The following is a 16,188-nucleotide window of genomic DNA, read 5'->3' on the forward strand; positions in this document are numbered from 1 at the left end:
GTCTTCTACCCAGCCTCTTGTTGGTCTTTATTATTCAATCACACAATGCCTGGTGGCTATGACATGTAGGGTTCCCACTGAGCGTGCTCTGACCACAGGTTCAACACATGATGTACACACACACACACACACACACACACACACAAGCATATACACATCCATTATTCCTGACTTCTTACCTCTGCATACTTAATTCTATTTACTTGAAAGACTCCCTTTTCAACCAGGTGTCCACCTGTTAGCAGTCACACAGGCTTCAATTTAGACCCAACCGGAGCCCTGAGCTGTCCCAGTGTTCTGGGAGAGGAAGGAAATAGGTGCTCTCACCCCGCCAATGAGAAGAGCAAAGAACAGGACATTCCTTTACTCACCAAAGCCTGGGGCAAGGCTTTGAGGCTCTGGAGACTGGGAGCTCCAGGAAGACCACCCATGGCCCCTGTTGAATGTCTTTCCAGTCCTTTATCTCAAAGGAGGAGACAGGAAAAGAGATATAGCTCCCTCACTCTCCAGCATAAGGGACAAAGACACTGACACTGGTCCCTCTGAATCCTGGCATTCCAGGGCCAAGACTATGGGACATATTCTGCAGGGAAGAGTCATGAGGCCTCCGCGGCAACTGCACCGCCTGCTCTAAACACTAGGACCACAGTGACAGCAGCCCTGGCCCTCTCAACAAGTCTGGACTCCAGCTGCTCACATGGCTGAGACCCATTCAGGGTCCTCTCAGTCTCAGTGGACCAGCTGCTGAGAAGGTGCTATGGATGGAGAATGAAAGCCCAGGTGACCAACACTTCAGAAAGAGCACCATGCCCTGGGTGCAGGCAGCAAAGGAACCAGAGCACACACGTTCTTCCCTCTGGCCTGTAAGGACTATTGAAGTAAGATGATGACAATGACTTACATACCACATATATAACGATTGCACTCTAGAAATTGCCTTTGCACCCTGTTTTGTAGCAGGTCCACGAAGCGTTATTTCAAGGATGAAAAAAATAGAAGCACAGAGAGGTCGAGATAACTGTTTAGCATCACAGAGTAAGTTGGAGAAAGTCAAGGCTGGTATTTCCAACTTTTATTTACCATGTTTTCCCAGGAAGTATTCCTGTGCTAGGCTAATTTCATCTAAATGTCAAGTCATTCCCAGAGGATGAGGGCTGAGCGAGAACGGAGCAAGAGGCCACTCGTCTTGTTAGGAAGCAGGTAAGAAAGCCATGCCTTTGGTCTCTCCTCCAAAGGGAAGTCTAAGGAGAGCAAGAAGAGACAAGGGAGAGGGTGAGAAGCGTGAAAATGGGCTGGAGAGATGGTGCGGCTGCCCAAGGAGAACTGGCCGCGATCAAGTGCTACATAACCACCGGCCTCCCAGCTACCTCCCCACAGTTCTGCACCTGAGGGCCTTCTGTAAGAGGCGGCAAGCAGCATGGTGGATATATTGTCATTCTGGAAGGCAGGATGGATACTATTCTTCCCTTTGAAGGGCATGTCTATGTTCCACATGCTCTTCTGCATATGTGATCTATTCCTAAGAACTGAAAAGGAGAAGGATAATCAATCCCATAGGATTCTGCCCATGTGAAGAAAGGGCCCCCACTCTGGACAACGGCTTCTCGGCTTGATTCTGAAGCAGCTCTGCCACTGGCACACAGGGCTTTTTCATCTAGGTCATCCTTCCCTGACCACGGCAGCCAGAGCTAGCCTGACTCTGGAGCAAGCATCAAAGATGTGAGGTTAGCCAGCCAGGGCAGGTAGTAGAGGCTGGTTGAGACAGGAAGATGACCCCAAATAACAATGGCTCCAAGTAGCTTGTATAGCCCCTCATGCTTACCTGCAGTCAGCAGAGGTCCAGGCACAACACATTAGACCATGGGGAGGAACAAAAACCAGCACCTAGTACTAGCAGTACTTTCTGAGTGTGCACTGAGTGTACAGGTGCAGTGGGGGAAGGGAAGGAGCTGCCCTCAGAAAGCAGGTCACTATCCTGGCCCACTGATGACACCGTCACCTGGATCATCTGGTGCTGGACTGACAGCAAACGGTGGAACAGCCACATTTTTGCTGGTGTGTGTGTATGTGTGTGTGTGTGTGTGCGCGCGCACACACACACACAGAAACAGCACGTCCTAGCCCTCCTGTGGGGTGGGGCTGAAACATATTCACAGCAGATGGTGCTGTCACCCTCTCTCCAGGATTCTCATTCCTAATTATCTGTGCTGTCAGCCAAACAATTAACCCTCAAAGAAAAATTGCAGTGTCCACCCCCAACCATATGAAAAGGCAATTTTCCCAAGGGCGAGCGATACCTAGGGCAGCCTTGTGCTGGGCTCCAGATCTCCCCATCCTCTGGCCTTGGAGGCCTAATGCTGGCTTTGAGGACATCTCCCCACTTCCTCTGACCCTGAGATGGTTCCAGTAAAAGGAGGAGCTGATCCCAATCGCCACTACCCACCCCCCACCACACACACACACACACACACACACACACACACACACACAGAGCTACCAGCCTACATTTTCCTTCATCTGAATTTGGGGTTTGCTTGGAACAGAGGCTGGGCTCCCTTTGCGCTCCACGTCATTTAATCAGTTGTGGGACATTTTCCACATCTCCTCAGTCACCCTGACCCTTTTCGGAGCTCTTGCCTGGGATGAGAGGGGAGGGGCAGAAGGAGGCACTAGGCAGAAATCTCCTTGATACATTTAGATTCTCTCAGAAAACGGGGCTATAGGAAAGCAGCCTCTTCTCCCACAAGAATTTGAAGAGCAAGACGCAATGGCCCCAGGGCAGAGCTGCAGAGGGGGCGGGGTGCTGTGATATAATATATCTCCAGTGAAGAAAGCCCCTTCCCACTGCTGTACCTCTCAGGTCTCATGGCCACCACCAGGCAGGGGCAGAGCCTGTCCCTGTAGGTGCATCGGGATGCCTTCTCCCAGAGGAACGGTCTGAAAAGAGAGTGTTCACAGGACTGAGACACAGTGTAGTGCTCATAGGACAGAGACACGGTGTCCGTCAGCTGAGAGGGCTACTGGGGCAAGTCTGATCTTCGAGTAGACATCATCCATCACCACGCTCTGACGTGAAAAGCAGAAGGTTCTTCAGGAAGACTTTTCAGGAAGCACGGGATGTGCTTTGGGGATGACAGCTCTTCTGGCTGCTTTTCACCCATGCCATGGGAGAGACTGAGGGCCCAGCCCTTCAGAGAGGGAAGGAGCAGGCCTGGCGCATGTAGCCTCAGTCTTATCCCACAGATTAGGGCAGTCGGAGCAAAAAGGATTGGCAAGACAAGGACACAGTCCGGCCCACTGAAAGTCAGAAAACCCCTTCTGAGATAGGGGGATGCCCTGGGTACCCAGGGAAGGGGTGCAGAAGGTGGGTAGATGGTGGACCAGGAGCTGGAACTCCTTTTTCACCGTCATTTGCCCAGCCAAAGCCCTGTGACAGCTTTTCCTCCTGTTCCCTGTGGGTCACTGTCTACCTGCACACAGCCCTCTGTGCCCAAGGGGCACAGGTTCCCACAGCCCACAGGGGCCGTGTTTATAGTCACAGAGGGAATTGTCCACTTAGAATGTGTTTGTAGACAGCACATATGAATATACCCCCTGCCCAGGGCCCATGTGGGACAGACGCCAAAGTCTGGCTGGAGACATTTCTAAATATGAGTTTGGCACCAAGAGTCAGGTTCCCAGACCTCCTTGGCCCAGGAGACCCTGCCAGGATTCTCCAGACGGTTTGAGAGAAAGCTGGGTCAGTGGGATCAGGAGACAACCAGGCAGTGGGAAGCATGGCCCCAGCCTCTGGAAGCCCCGCAGTCTTGTTAAAAGGAAGAAAAAGGATTACCCAGTGCTCAACGCCTGATCAATTGCCCACAATCCTTGCAGCGGGGATGAGAACACCACTGCCTTCTCAAATGTGCATGAATTAAAAATACACAAATGGAATCTTTTTTTCTACCCCTCTCCTCAACCCCCCAAAGCCTGGGATGCTTGTTAAAAATAGCGTTGCTGTGGCAGGGATCCTGCACAGCCCAATGGCTGGCAGGAAAGAGAAGGCGCCATTGGAGAGAACTCTGTTAAGTGGCTGCCCTTGCAAAGCAGAGTAGGGAAAGTCCCAGAGGAAGGCTGCCTGTCTCAGGAGTCTCAGGACACGCTTCTGCATGGCTCGGACCTTTACCAGCAAGCAGACACTTCCATTCTATGCCCGGGTGTGAGCCACATCTTCCCGCCGAAGCTTTAGGCAGAACTGATACTAATTTAGCAAGCCAGCATCACGGTGCAGGCTGACCAGGTAACTCAGGCCACCAAAGACAAAGAAGCCATTAACATCCAGGGAGCAGTGAATCCGGGGCCTGACCTCAGCAGGGACCTGAGTTCTCTAGGCCTGGTTGCTTGCTGTAAAAGGGGGCAGTTGGATTTGTGCCAAGCTTTTGCTTTATCACTTCCTGGTGTGTAAAACAGCTATCTGCCTCTTGTATCTTCCCACCATGAAAGACAAAAGAAATGGGGGGGTGTCTTTTTTTTGACTGCATGGGGCCAGGCTGGGGGGGTGGGGTGGGACTCAGGGGTCAGTGCAGGAGGAGAGGTTGCTCTGAGAGCACAGACCAAGGAGAAAAGACTATCAGTTTGGTACCTAAAGGCATTCTGAGTTTGAATCCTGACTTGGGCTATCAGTAACTAAAACACTCAAGTGACTTGCTTTAGCATTGGTGCAAACTGGCCTTCTCATTCTGCTGTTCAGCTGGAGCTCTGGGCCATATTTCAGGCTGGTTAAAAGTACAGACTCTGGAGCTGGGTTTGCATCCCAGCCCTACCAGCAATGAGCTGTGTGACCCCGAGGAAGCGCGGTGACCTCTCTGCACTTTAGCTTCATCTGTAAGTTGGAAGAGAAAGCAAGGGGTTGCGGTGTTTCTCAAGCCCACACTCCTGCCCTGAGCAGCCATCTTGGCTCCTGGTTGTCAATCCTGCATATTCTATGAATCTGAGTTATAGAATGTCCTTATACTCCCACGCTAGTAGGCCATCCCACTGACCTGACCCCTTTCCTCTTCCCTCCCTCTGCCTGCTCTGACGTTTGCACACCCGGTCTGTGCCTCCCACCCTGGAACTTGACCGGATGTAGATCAACACTCTTTAGACTTGAAGCCCTACTACAAATACAAGAGGCTGATCTGTAGATCCCAGGTGAGGTGGGAGAGCCATGGGACAGCCACACCACTCCACTGCTCAGAGACCATTCTTTAGTTAACAAGGATCGTGTTTGTGTGCGGGAGGAAACGGGGGTGCTGGCGGGGAATCGGACCAAGCGGGCCAGTCACCTACATCAGAGGAGCAGCAAATTAGCGGTGGTTCAGCGGTGACCACGGGGCTTCAAGAGAGGCTGGGGAGGAAAACGAGAAGGGCACTGTGTAGTCATGTGACATTACCTGATCTATACACACAACTCTACAGGGTGGAACCCCACCCAGAACACATTTCCAACGTGCTAGCTGACAGAGCTGTGCTGGGCTCCGTGGCTCCAGCACCGGCCTGTGAATGAAAACCGACGGTGGGGCTATCGGTGGGAGGGCCGTGGATGCTGTGTTGGCAAGATCTGTTTTCATGCATTTGTCATTTTCTGTATTTTCCTGAAGTTTTATCGTCCTCATAATTTAAATTTTATTTTCTATACATTCTCAGATGCCCACTCCCCAGAACTGCCTGTTACTCTTTGTTATTGAGGTTTTATGTATTATTTTTTTAAAGCACAAACTGCCATTGTTGCAAAGGCTGGAAAACGGAGCATTAAATCTTCTCAGTCAAACCCCCAAAATACAGCAACTCAGATTGTGTTTTCCCTTAGAGCCAAGAGTCCAGCGCTTTGGAAGGCTGGCACCGTCACCTCTCACTATAGCAACAGGGAGACCTTGGTAACCCCGAGCGCGGTTATTAAGAGTAAAAATAGGAAGTGTGGGGAGAGACACTGGGTGAGAAGCTGTGGCAGACCTGCCGGGCAAGCTGGATTTGCAACCCTTTCTTGCAAGAAGCAGAAAGCAAAACCCAGAGTCTGGGAGCGGGCTCCACTGAGAGTCCTGGAGCACCCGTCGTTTTCCTCTTTGTCCTCTGCTCTGGAGCTACCTGCTGCCTTTCAGAGTAGCTCCAGGCAAGCCTGAAGGTGGGCTCCTCTAGAACAGCAATCACAGAACATTCTGGAGTGGGGTGTTCTTGTCTCTGTTACATGTTGGGCTGTTAGCACTACTCTCAACCCCCTGCCCCTGGTGGCTCCTGGGTAGCTTCCCTGGCTCCCCAGAAGCACTCAGCCCTGACGGTAACCTCACGGGTGCACACAGTCTCCTCAACCTGTCGCTGGACAGATGTTTCCAGCTTCCCAGGGTCCCATCTAGGTCTTGGTGTTGCCCTGGCAGGACTGCAGAGGGTCCCAGCCCTGGTCTGACTGGTTCTGCTACAAAGCACAATTGCTTGACGTCAGGCTGCTATCATCCCCAAACCCGTTTTCCACTACAGCGAGCCAAGCTCAGGACCCTGGCTCTGCATCCACCTAGCTGTGGAACTTGGGACAAGTCACCTCCTCTCTCTGCTGCAGGGCAACACCAGCTGCACAGCTGGCAATGAGCTGCATGATCTCTCTCAGCTCTTGCTGCTTCTCCCTCTGATGCTGGAGGGACAGACAGAAAAGGGATTTTTCTTTTATGAGACAACTAAACATCATTCCCTCGAGTAAGAAAGTGTGCTTTATTTTAGCCTCACTGCGTGAAGCAGGTTTTTAAACACTTACAGGCTTCTCTTCCTTTTGCAGGGAAGGATGTGTGATGTGAAATTCCTCCTGGGACAACCTTCCAGATCCTGTTCTACAAAGCTCTAGGAGAACTAAAGACCCTCGGCATCTTCCAGTCTCATCTCGCTATGTCAGGCACTGTCTCCAAGACTGGCTGTCCTTCCCCTCTTTCCTGTCTTATGAAGTCAGGGTCCCAGCCATCAGGTCACCTGCCGGGCATGACTGCCTAAAGCAGCTGCCCACCTCGTTCTTGATATACAACTCCAGGCTGGACAGCCAGGTTTTGAGCAGCGGTGGGGAGGGTGTGTGTGGGAGCGAGGGCAGGGCAGCTGTTTACAGTGGTGGAGAGCCTCCCCTGCTTTGACCCTTGTGGCTGTCTATGTGCTTGCATGAGAGCCCTTGCCAGCGCTCTGCTCCAGGTGAGCGAGGTGCCTCTTTCTTGACCCTCTATCTGAACAGGCACATCCTTAGTATTGCCAGCTGGTTTTCCCAGAACACATTTACAGACCACCAGAGGGGCTGACATCACTGAGGGGCCAGACAAGACGGTGAAGCCATAGACTTTCACCCCAACTCTTGCGAACCAACTCCCACCTTCACTCTACCCTTGCCTATGACTTCCCACAGGAGAGAGAAGCCTTGTTTGTTATGGGGACTTCTCATTCCTGTATCCCCAAGAATTCTTGAGAGGCCCCAAGACAGAGACAGCATCTATCTAGACCCAGGACCACTAAGTGGAGTAGGGCTTGGACATGCACCCTCCTCTCCCTGCAGGTGCCGAAGCAGTCATCCCTCTGTCTCTACTCCTTCCATTCAGAGACAAGCCATCTTCCACTAATGTGACTTTGCATACCACATAACCAGTGGCCTCTTCTGCTTCTCTTCCCAGCCAACCATTGTGACCCAACAACCCTCATCCCACCCCTAGATACCCAAACTTCCTGCCCAGGGATACAGCCAGCAAGGAGGTTGAGGGATGGAGCAGGCAAGAGAATTCCGGTTAGCCTGTGTGAAGGCTGCTTTCGGTGATGCTAGCGGCGTCTGTGACAAGGCCAGGCACCCCTACTAGATAAAAGGAAGGTTCTGGAGACAAGGCAGAGAAATCACTTTGAGACTGAGAAGAGGAGGTCAACATCAAGAAGGCAAAGAGCAGGACAGAGGATGGGAAGTGAGAAATCATAGGGACAGAGAGGAATAGGAAGCCTAGAAAGGCCTAGCCCTGCTGGATCAAGCCTCCACCCACCAAGAGGGCTGGCATGAGGGTTGGCAGCCTCTGCCAGCCCACAGCCCTGCCTTCCTGGCCTGGGAGTAGCACAGTAGCACCAAAGCGAGCCAGGACTATAAAAGCGTACAAACTTTGCCAGAGACTAATACCAGGAGCCAGGAGTCTCGGGGGATAAGTTCAAGCAGTCATCAAAACAGCCCTGCCACCGAACTGTACCTAGCTCTGCTTCACTGCCTGTCTTCCCACGGGAGGAGAGGAATATTTAGTCCATGGCTGATCTCATCACAGGGGACAGACTGGAAGGCAGGCCCAGATTATAATTCAGTCCCAGACACACCCATCCCTGGGTCACCAATGGTCCTGGTCCAGATCCTATTTTTACAGATGCTCCAAAGAAAAATCAACCAAAGGTCACATCATCTGTCAATGGGAAGTGTGGATGGGAACCATCTGCTCATTCCAAAGTCTGTGCTTTTGGTTGCTACTCTTCCTGAAGAGAACAGTTTCCCAGCAGGCACAGACATGGCTGCCTGGCTGCTTTGCTCCCAAGAATGCTGACCCTCTGAATGAAACCACCGCATGCCACCTTGAGATGGTGTTGGCAGGATCAGCCCCCTCAGGTATGTCCTTCTAGGAATCACAACATAGACGTGTCACCTGGCTATGCCCACTGCAGCCTCTACTCCAACGCACAGAGGAAGAAGCCGTGAGGGTGGGACAGGGGTACAGGTACAGAGGTGCTCCCTGAGTGAGAGATGACAAGGGCACAGGCCAGCATAGAGAACTGAGGAGTTTCTGAGTACAGCCCTTGAGTGGCATTGGAAACAGGTGGCAGGCAGGCTTGAGAAGAGTCTATGGGTGACTTAGTGGCACAGCTCTGCTGTGCAAACCCGGTGAGGGAGGACTCAAGAAGAAAATAATCACACACACCCCTTTCCATTTCCCAGCCTACGATGGGCACTGACAAGGGACGTGGTGGAAAACAATGAATTCTCTTGACAGCTAGAGGACAACGCTCAGGGCTCCATCTTCCTTGATGGCTTCATCTCTTCCACGCCTCCCCACCCCTGTCCAGCATCAGCGACACAAACACTAGTGGCCATGTTTGCTCATTAGTGGCACCAGTGAGACCTGGCTGAGAAGACAGACAGGTGACAGACAAGCAAAGCAAACTTCTACCTGCAGTCATGGTGCTCTCACGAGAGGAGGTAGGTCACCCAGGTCCCAGATCAGAAACTCTAAGACAGCTTAGTGACGATGCCCAGGCCAAGGGCAGGATAAGGAAAGCAAAGCAGAGTTAAGTTTCTCCACGGGAAAGATCTGCAGCCCAGGGGGCTTTTCAGCTGGGGACTGAGGTCCGGTACATAGAGTTCGAGACGACAAAGCCTCTCAAAGTGTCAGGCTATGGTGAGAAGGCACAGTCCTGGCACTCCGGAGTCACTAAAGAGAAGAGATTGAAAAGACTGACACAGAGCCACCAGGGCTCTTCCGTTGTGTTGGTCCCCAACAAGCACCAGGAACAGTGGGTTCTCACACTGGTCTAATGCTATGATCTGCAGCACTCACACCTGCACTGTACGGCTATGTTGAAAACCAGGAGTCTCTTAGGTCCTTGTGTGACAACATTACCCTGAATAGACTGTTTTCTTCACTGCTTTGAGTAGGATATCAGCTGGGCTGGGGTGGCAGGTGGTTTGTGGAGTTTTTGTTGGTATTTGTTTGGGGGTGGCTTGGAGCACTATTCTTGGAACAAATTTCCAAAAACGGAGTGACTTAAACGACAGGGATTCATCTCTCAGCTGTGAGGGTCAGCAGCTGGAAAGTGTCTCCCTGGGCCCAAAGCAAGGTGTCAACGGCTGTTGTTGTGGCAACTTTTCTTTTTTTCAGAGGGACACAGCATACATATCTATTCATCCGAGACAGGAAAACCACAACAGACAAACGTACAAACACTACTGCAGTCCAGTTTGGTGATCCAAAGAGCTTTATTGGGGTTGCTTACAAGAACATGGGTGAGGAGTCACATTACAGCAGAAAAGATTCTAAGACAATCGCATCACCAGAACCCAAGCGTGTATGCAGGTCTCAAAGCTGGTAACCTAGAGCACACTGTACAGCCCACAGGGAGCTCAACAGGCTGAAGAGTGTCCTTTCCAGGTGCCTCAGTTGGTCTAAACACCCTGCTGGTCTCTGCTTCTGCCAGGCAGCTGGTCTGGTCGGAAACTTTTCTAGGAGCTCAGCTTCCTTTCCTCTGAGAGACACTCTTAGCTTTTATTGTCTACTCTGGCAAGGAGGGGCCTCGTGGATCTGGTCAGTTTCAGGAACTTCCTGAAGCTTTTTTGAGTTATTTTCCTGCATAAGGAGCTTCCATAAGATGAAATGTTTCCATCTGAGAGAAGGCTTTTATACACAGCTGAACAGCATTTCCTCCTCTATTTCTGCCGGAGGCTTCAGAGGAGGAGGGAGCCTTGACAGGAGGCACCTGCGTCTGCTGGCTTCCGGGCTTCTCTCCACCTTCAAAGTGGAGAGGTCTCCACCACAGACCTCTCCAAGAGTGCTGATCTGATCCCAGCTGGGAAACTCATTCTACAAAAGCACTGTCTGGGATGGACTAGGAGTATAGCTGTGTCATTTCTACCTTTCCCATGAAGACAACAGGTGATTCAAGATAGCATTCCGATCTCTTAAACAGAAGTGATGAACTTGTTCTTCAGAGTTCCCTGCTGGAAGCGACCTGTGCATTATTTCTCAACATGGTTCTCACACACATGCCCCTCAAACCCTATCACAGCTATGTGAAAACTTGTGATTTGAGTCACTATTCTATTGCCAATGTAACTCTTTTTTTTACTTCTGTCAATAGATTCTTTATTGCTTATATTCCAAAAATGTGTATTTACACTAATGTGATATCATTATATACATTGTTATATTATCTACATAATTATATGCTGTGTCCAGGCATTAAAATGTGATCTAGTTAGTTTATTGGAATATTTCCCTTCATATAAAATATTTATCAACATTAATGTTATACAATAATTCAAAAACCATCAGATGGCAGCTTATAATATTGGTTAGACATTAAAATAATAGAAACGAGGGACTGGGGTGTAGCCCAGTAGTAGACTGGATGCCCAGTATACATAAGGCTCCAGGTTGGATCACCTGCACTGAAAAAAAAAGGTGCAAATTGTGTGCATGCAGACACATACAGAAATATTATGCTAGTATCCAAGCATAAAATTTTTGGCAACTTCTGAAAATATTCTAAATATCAGAGCATAACTGCCTTTACTTGAATAACATCTGTTTGCTAATAGACTTATATGTGTGAATTCATGTTTATTCAACAAGTTTTTAAAATTTTTAGGAACCAGATTCTAGTACAAGAAAGCTTTTCAATGTAGTTAAAGATATGCATAATTTTAATCTTAGAATATTAGGGTCATTAATAAAAAGGTTATCAGTATCCAGATAAATGTATAACAGTACAAAATTAATCAGATAAAACATTCTATTTAATCATCAAGAATTATGCTTTTAGTAGAGGCAGATGAGTTTGAAGCCAGGCCAGTCCACATAGCAAGTTCCAGGATACCCAGGCCTACATAGACAGACTCTGTCTCAAAAGAAAAAGTAAAAGGAAGAAGAAAAGAAGAAGAAGAAGAAGAAGAAGAAGAAGAAGAAGAAGAAGAAGAAGAAGAAGAAGAAGAAGAAGAAGAAGAAGAAGAAAGAAAGAGAGAGAGATACAGAGAAGGAGGGGGAGAAAAGAGAAGGGGAGGGGAAAAGAAGAAAAAAGAAGAGAAGAGTAGAGAAGAGAAGAGAAGAGAAGAGAAGAGAAGAGAAGAGAAGAGAAGAGAAGAGAAGAGAAATGCTTTTACTAAATTCCTTCATGAGGCAAGAACAAGGTACATACACATTCCACAACAAACACTTTGTTTCTGACTGTTCTGACTGCTCCAGACACAGGTAATGTTTGCAGTTCTCTGGACTGGTGGTTGTTTAATAAACTTTGCTTGGACTGTCTTCTTATGCTGTTTGCTTTGCTTGGACAGCTCTTTCCTTTCCCCTGTTGCCCTCATCTTCTGAAGCTTTGTTTCAAGGGCACTCTTACCTTAGAAATGATTCCAGAAAAGAAAGAAAATCCAAATAGGGAAACCACTCTTCTGAAAAGAAACTGAAAGGAGTTGGAGGCCCACTGTGGGGAGCATGGCCAGTTTCAAAGTGGGGAACTGGTCTATTGACAAAGCCAATGCAACTCTTACAAAAGAAAACATTTAACTGGGGGCTCACTCACAGTTTTAGAGGATTAGTCAATGATCATGTCAGGAAGCCAGCAGGCACGGCATTGGAGCAGTAGCCGAGAACTTTACATCCTGATCTACAGGCAGCAAGCAGAGAGAGTGTGAGTGAGCCTAGTGTGGGCTTTGAAAACCTTAAAGTTTCCACCCCCAGTGACACACTTCCACCAACAAGGCCACCCTTACTCCAACAACACCATGCCTCCCAATCCTTCTCAAACAGTTTCACTAACTCGGAACCAATCATTCAGTCATATGAGTGAACCCTTCTCATTCAATCCGCTATAAGGAGATAACATCACATTTGATTCATCATGCCAAATGACCAGCCTGACATTCTTTTCAGACCCTTAACCCCAAATGCAAGTAGAATTGAGTTTTTCTTCCCTCATGGTTTCGGGTCTAATGGACATAAAACCAGATCTGAATGATGTGTAATTTCCTGTTCTTTCTGGCAAGTCTAGTAGCAATTCCACAAACACCCCACCTCCAGTTAGGAGGAGGAGCAGTGTGCCTCTCAAGGTCTGTATAAAGAGGAGCCAACTACACTGGCTGTGCTGTCGTGAGCCTTCCAGTCTTCCCGATGCTCCCCTGCAGCCCTAAGCATCCAGGCCCCATGCCTGGTGATGTCTTTCAGTGCCTCTAAGCATGTGGGCCCCGGGGCTTCACCACCACAACATTGAAGCCTCAGAGAAGGTTTCTCCCTATAAAAACCAGCTCTGCCTTCCCTATGTCTCTCTGGCCCCAAGTGTGCTGTCTATCACTGCTGCACCGAGCTTTCCCCACTTTGGCTCCAAGTCCGTTAACGTTTGCCTATCTCCTGCCCACGTCCATTAGCCTCTAGAGATTACCACGGAAATCCCCTCCAAGGTGACACAGGATGGTGCAGTCAAGCTGTTATTTTCCTTCCTGGGCATCTCTAATTTATAAAATAAACCTCTCAGAGCTCTGGGGTTACAAGGACAGAGTCTGGGAGGAAGGCTAGAGTGAGTGAGGTAGGAAATCTCTTCTTACATACAGCCTTGAACCCACACCACACAGATCAGTTATGAACTACCAGGGGAAATCTGCTTCTCAAAATGTAAGGCCTGCTCTGCTCTGGGTTTACAAACCTGGGTTCCTATCCTGGCCCAGGTATGGGAGCCCCTCCCCCACTTCACCAGCAGCTTCTCTATACTGCACAGAGGGCTATGCAGCGCTGGCCTGTGTGCATTGCACAGCCTCGCATGTTCATACGTTGCGCCCTTTCCAAAGCCTGCCTGCTTCTAGAAACCTCCCACATCACACACTCACTCCTTATGCCTGACTTTCATGCTGTTTAACCTCCCTCTGCCGCACCCCAGACATCTGAACTGTATGTTCTCTTAATTGGGGTTGACTGGAATAGGTAGGGATATGTCTTTCATCAGACTGTATGTGCCCTGGCAGTGGTGACCAAGTACTGAGTCCAGAGGGCTGAGAAGGTAGTAAGGACCTTTAAGGGGACCAGCAACAGCAAGCAGCCCTTGGGAACCTATCGGATGTCTTCTTTCTGTGCCCTATCTCCTCCCCCTTGAATGAGACACCAGGGTGGTGGGGTCCGGCACCTGTGTTAGCAGGACACCAGGCAACTTAGATACCCGTGATGTTTAAAAACTCTCCCATGACAGGAGCCTGAGGGCGACCTTGGTAGCACTGCTGAAGGGCCAAACAGTTTTCCAACTGGGAAAAGGGCTGACACAATTGGCACATTCATCTGGGGCACCACACCCCCCCCTCCCTCCTTGGTTTTAGGAGTCTCCAAGAGAAGCACACAGAAGGTGCCAGGGCTGCAGGCAAATGGCGTAGGTCAAGCGACCTTAGCCAGCTCCAAGAGCCTTCCTACTTCACAGCCTCTCCCTGGTCCTGCTAACTGGGTGGTTAAATTATTCAGCAACCAATTAGAGCTTAACAATGTCCCTGTCTCCCAGCCCAGTGATTCTCCTGGCTGCCGCCAGCCATGGCAAATGCTTTTCCAACACCAAACAGAGAATGTTCAGGAATTTAGCACCAGGAAGGACCTCCTCTTTGCATACGTATGCTTGATCACAGCCTGCCCACACAAACTCCTGGAACAGATCTGGGAGGCTGGTCAGGAACAAATTGGGAATCCAAACACTGAACCTGTCCCCGTGGCCATTCCCATCACTGAGCGATCTGAGAAAGAGCCGATGGCCCTCCCATCTCATCCCACAGATGGGGAAACAGGCTAATGGGTGACAGGCATTTTCTCTGCTCTATTGACTCCCATCACACAGCCTAGGTCTTACGGCAGCTCTTAGCTCACACGACCTACCAGAGACATCTATACACACAGTCAGCCCTGGAAGAGCTGAAAGACGGGGTCAGGCCTTGATCCAGAGTCTCACACCCCCTCTTCATGCTCCATGCTGGACAGAGGAGAGCATTCAGAAGGGTGGGATGAGCAAACACCCCAGGCAGGCTTACCCTCTTCAGCATATGGGAAATCTATCGGATAACCTAACCATCACCCTGAAACCAGCTGTCAGGTGGTCCCAGAGGGCAGGGGGAACACAGTCTGTTGAAAGCAGATAGTTCCCAGGAAGGAAGGCCACCCACACCCTGGGAGAGGAAAGTTATGAGGCAGAAGGTGTCATAAAAACAAGATTCACCTTCCTATTGGTTTTGCTCAGAGCCCCCTGGGAGAAAGGGGTCTGGAATGGAATACACGCTCTCACTTCTCCCTGTCTCTCAAAAGCCTTTACACAGACACCGAGGAGGTGACAGTGACCCAAGACCTAGCAGAGCACCAAGGAGAAACCGTTCTGTCACCCAGGGGGCTCTCACCAAGTACTCAGGTAGTGTAGGAACAGGTGACCTTCCCCGGGGCACAGATGAACCTCACAGGTGGTGGACTTGGCCTTCTCCACCCTGACGAGCCCTTCCCAACTTCCCAGGACCAGTCAGATGGGTCAGTGCAGAAAGAACTCCTGAGTATCTCAGGCCGGAGGCAATGCAAGTTCATTTCAGGTCACCATATGTGTCTGCGCATGTAGAGAAAATATCTAGTCACCATGCATATCTCCTCCTCACACCAATTTTACCCTGGTTTGCCTAAGCTAAGGTCTCTGGATAAAAGTTTGGGATGGAGCGTGTGTCCCCCGCCCCACCTCCGTGTAGAGCCAGTGTCCATGCCAATCAGGGCAGACTGGATTGTGCTGCAGTCAAACATGCCCAGAAGCTCAAGGGCTCTGAATGGCGTATTCTGTGGTACTAGACGTGGGGCTTGTTTCTGAAGTCACGAAAACACTGGAAATTAAACATTGGTGACAGTGGTACAACCACAAGAATACCCCAAGTCCTTGAAACGCTTGGACTTCATCTCAGCCAGCCTATTCAGAACGAGCGGCAGACCTTCAGATGTGTGGCTCGTGGCGGTCATTTAAAAACGCCAACCTGGTGCAGTTGACTGTCCTGTGAGCCCAGGAAGAGAAACGTTCCTTTCCAGAAGTGAAACTCACATTCAGAGCTCATTGGGCAGAACTAGCCTCATGCCCCACCACCCAATAACAGGAGAGGTGTGGAGGTCCTGCCAAGTCTCAAAGACACCCAGCCTCGAGCATTCACACCCAGTCACCCCGAAGTGGTATCTGGGGGCTCTCCTCTGTTTGTCCCTTTCCCTCCCCATGACAAGCCTTACTTCCTCTCTTCATTTGCCATTTCTACCTCACGATGAAGAACTTCCCAGGGAGGACTTAGAACCAAAACACTACAAGGACTAAGAAATCAAAATGTGACTTACAAAGAAAACAACAGAGGTCATCATGACAATAAACGAGATTGCAATCCTATGATATATAACCACATGGGACATGATACAGTTTAACAGGAAGTTAAAAGTAGTTACATTATTACAC

The 16,188-nt window shown here is 49.8% G+C and overlaps 1 protein-coding gene across 1 annotated transcript in view; it reads right to left on the reverse strand.

Moving 5' to 3' along the window:
* Zbtb7c (zinc finger and BTB domain containing 7C) overlaps window positions 1-16,188 on the reverse strand; it is a 321,380-nt gene that overhangs the window by 240,434 nt on the left and 64,758 nt on the right. The window lies entirely within an intron of this gene.

The sequence above is a fragment of the Myodes glareolus genome, chromosome 13 (genome assembly GCF_982192425.1).
Source record: "Myodes glareolus chromosome 13, mMyoGla1.1, whole genome shotgun sequence".
In the NCBI taxonomy this organism is placed as follows: Eukaryota; Metazoa; Chordata; class Mammalia; order Rodentia; family Cricetidae; genus Myodes; species Myodes glareolus.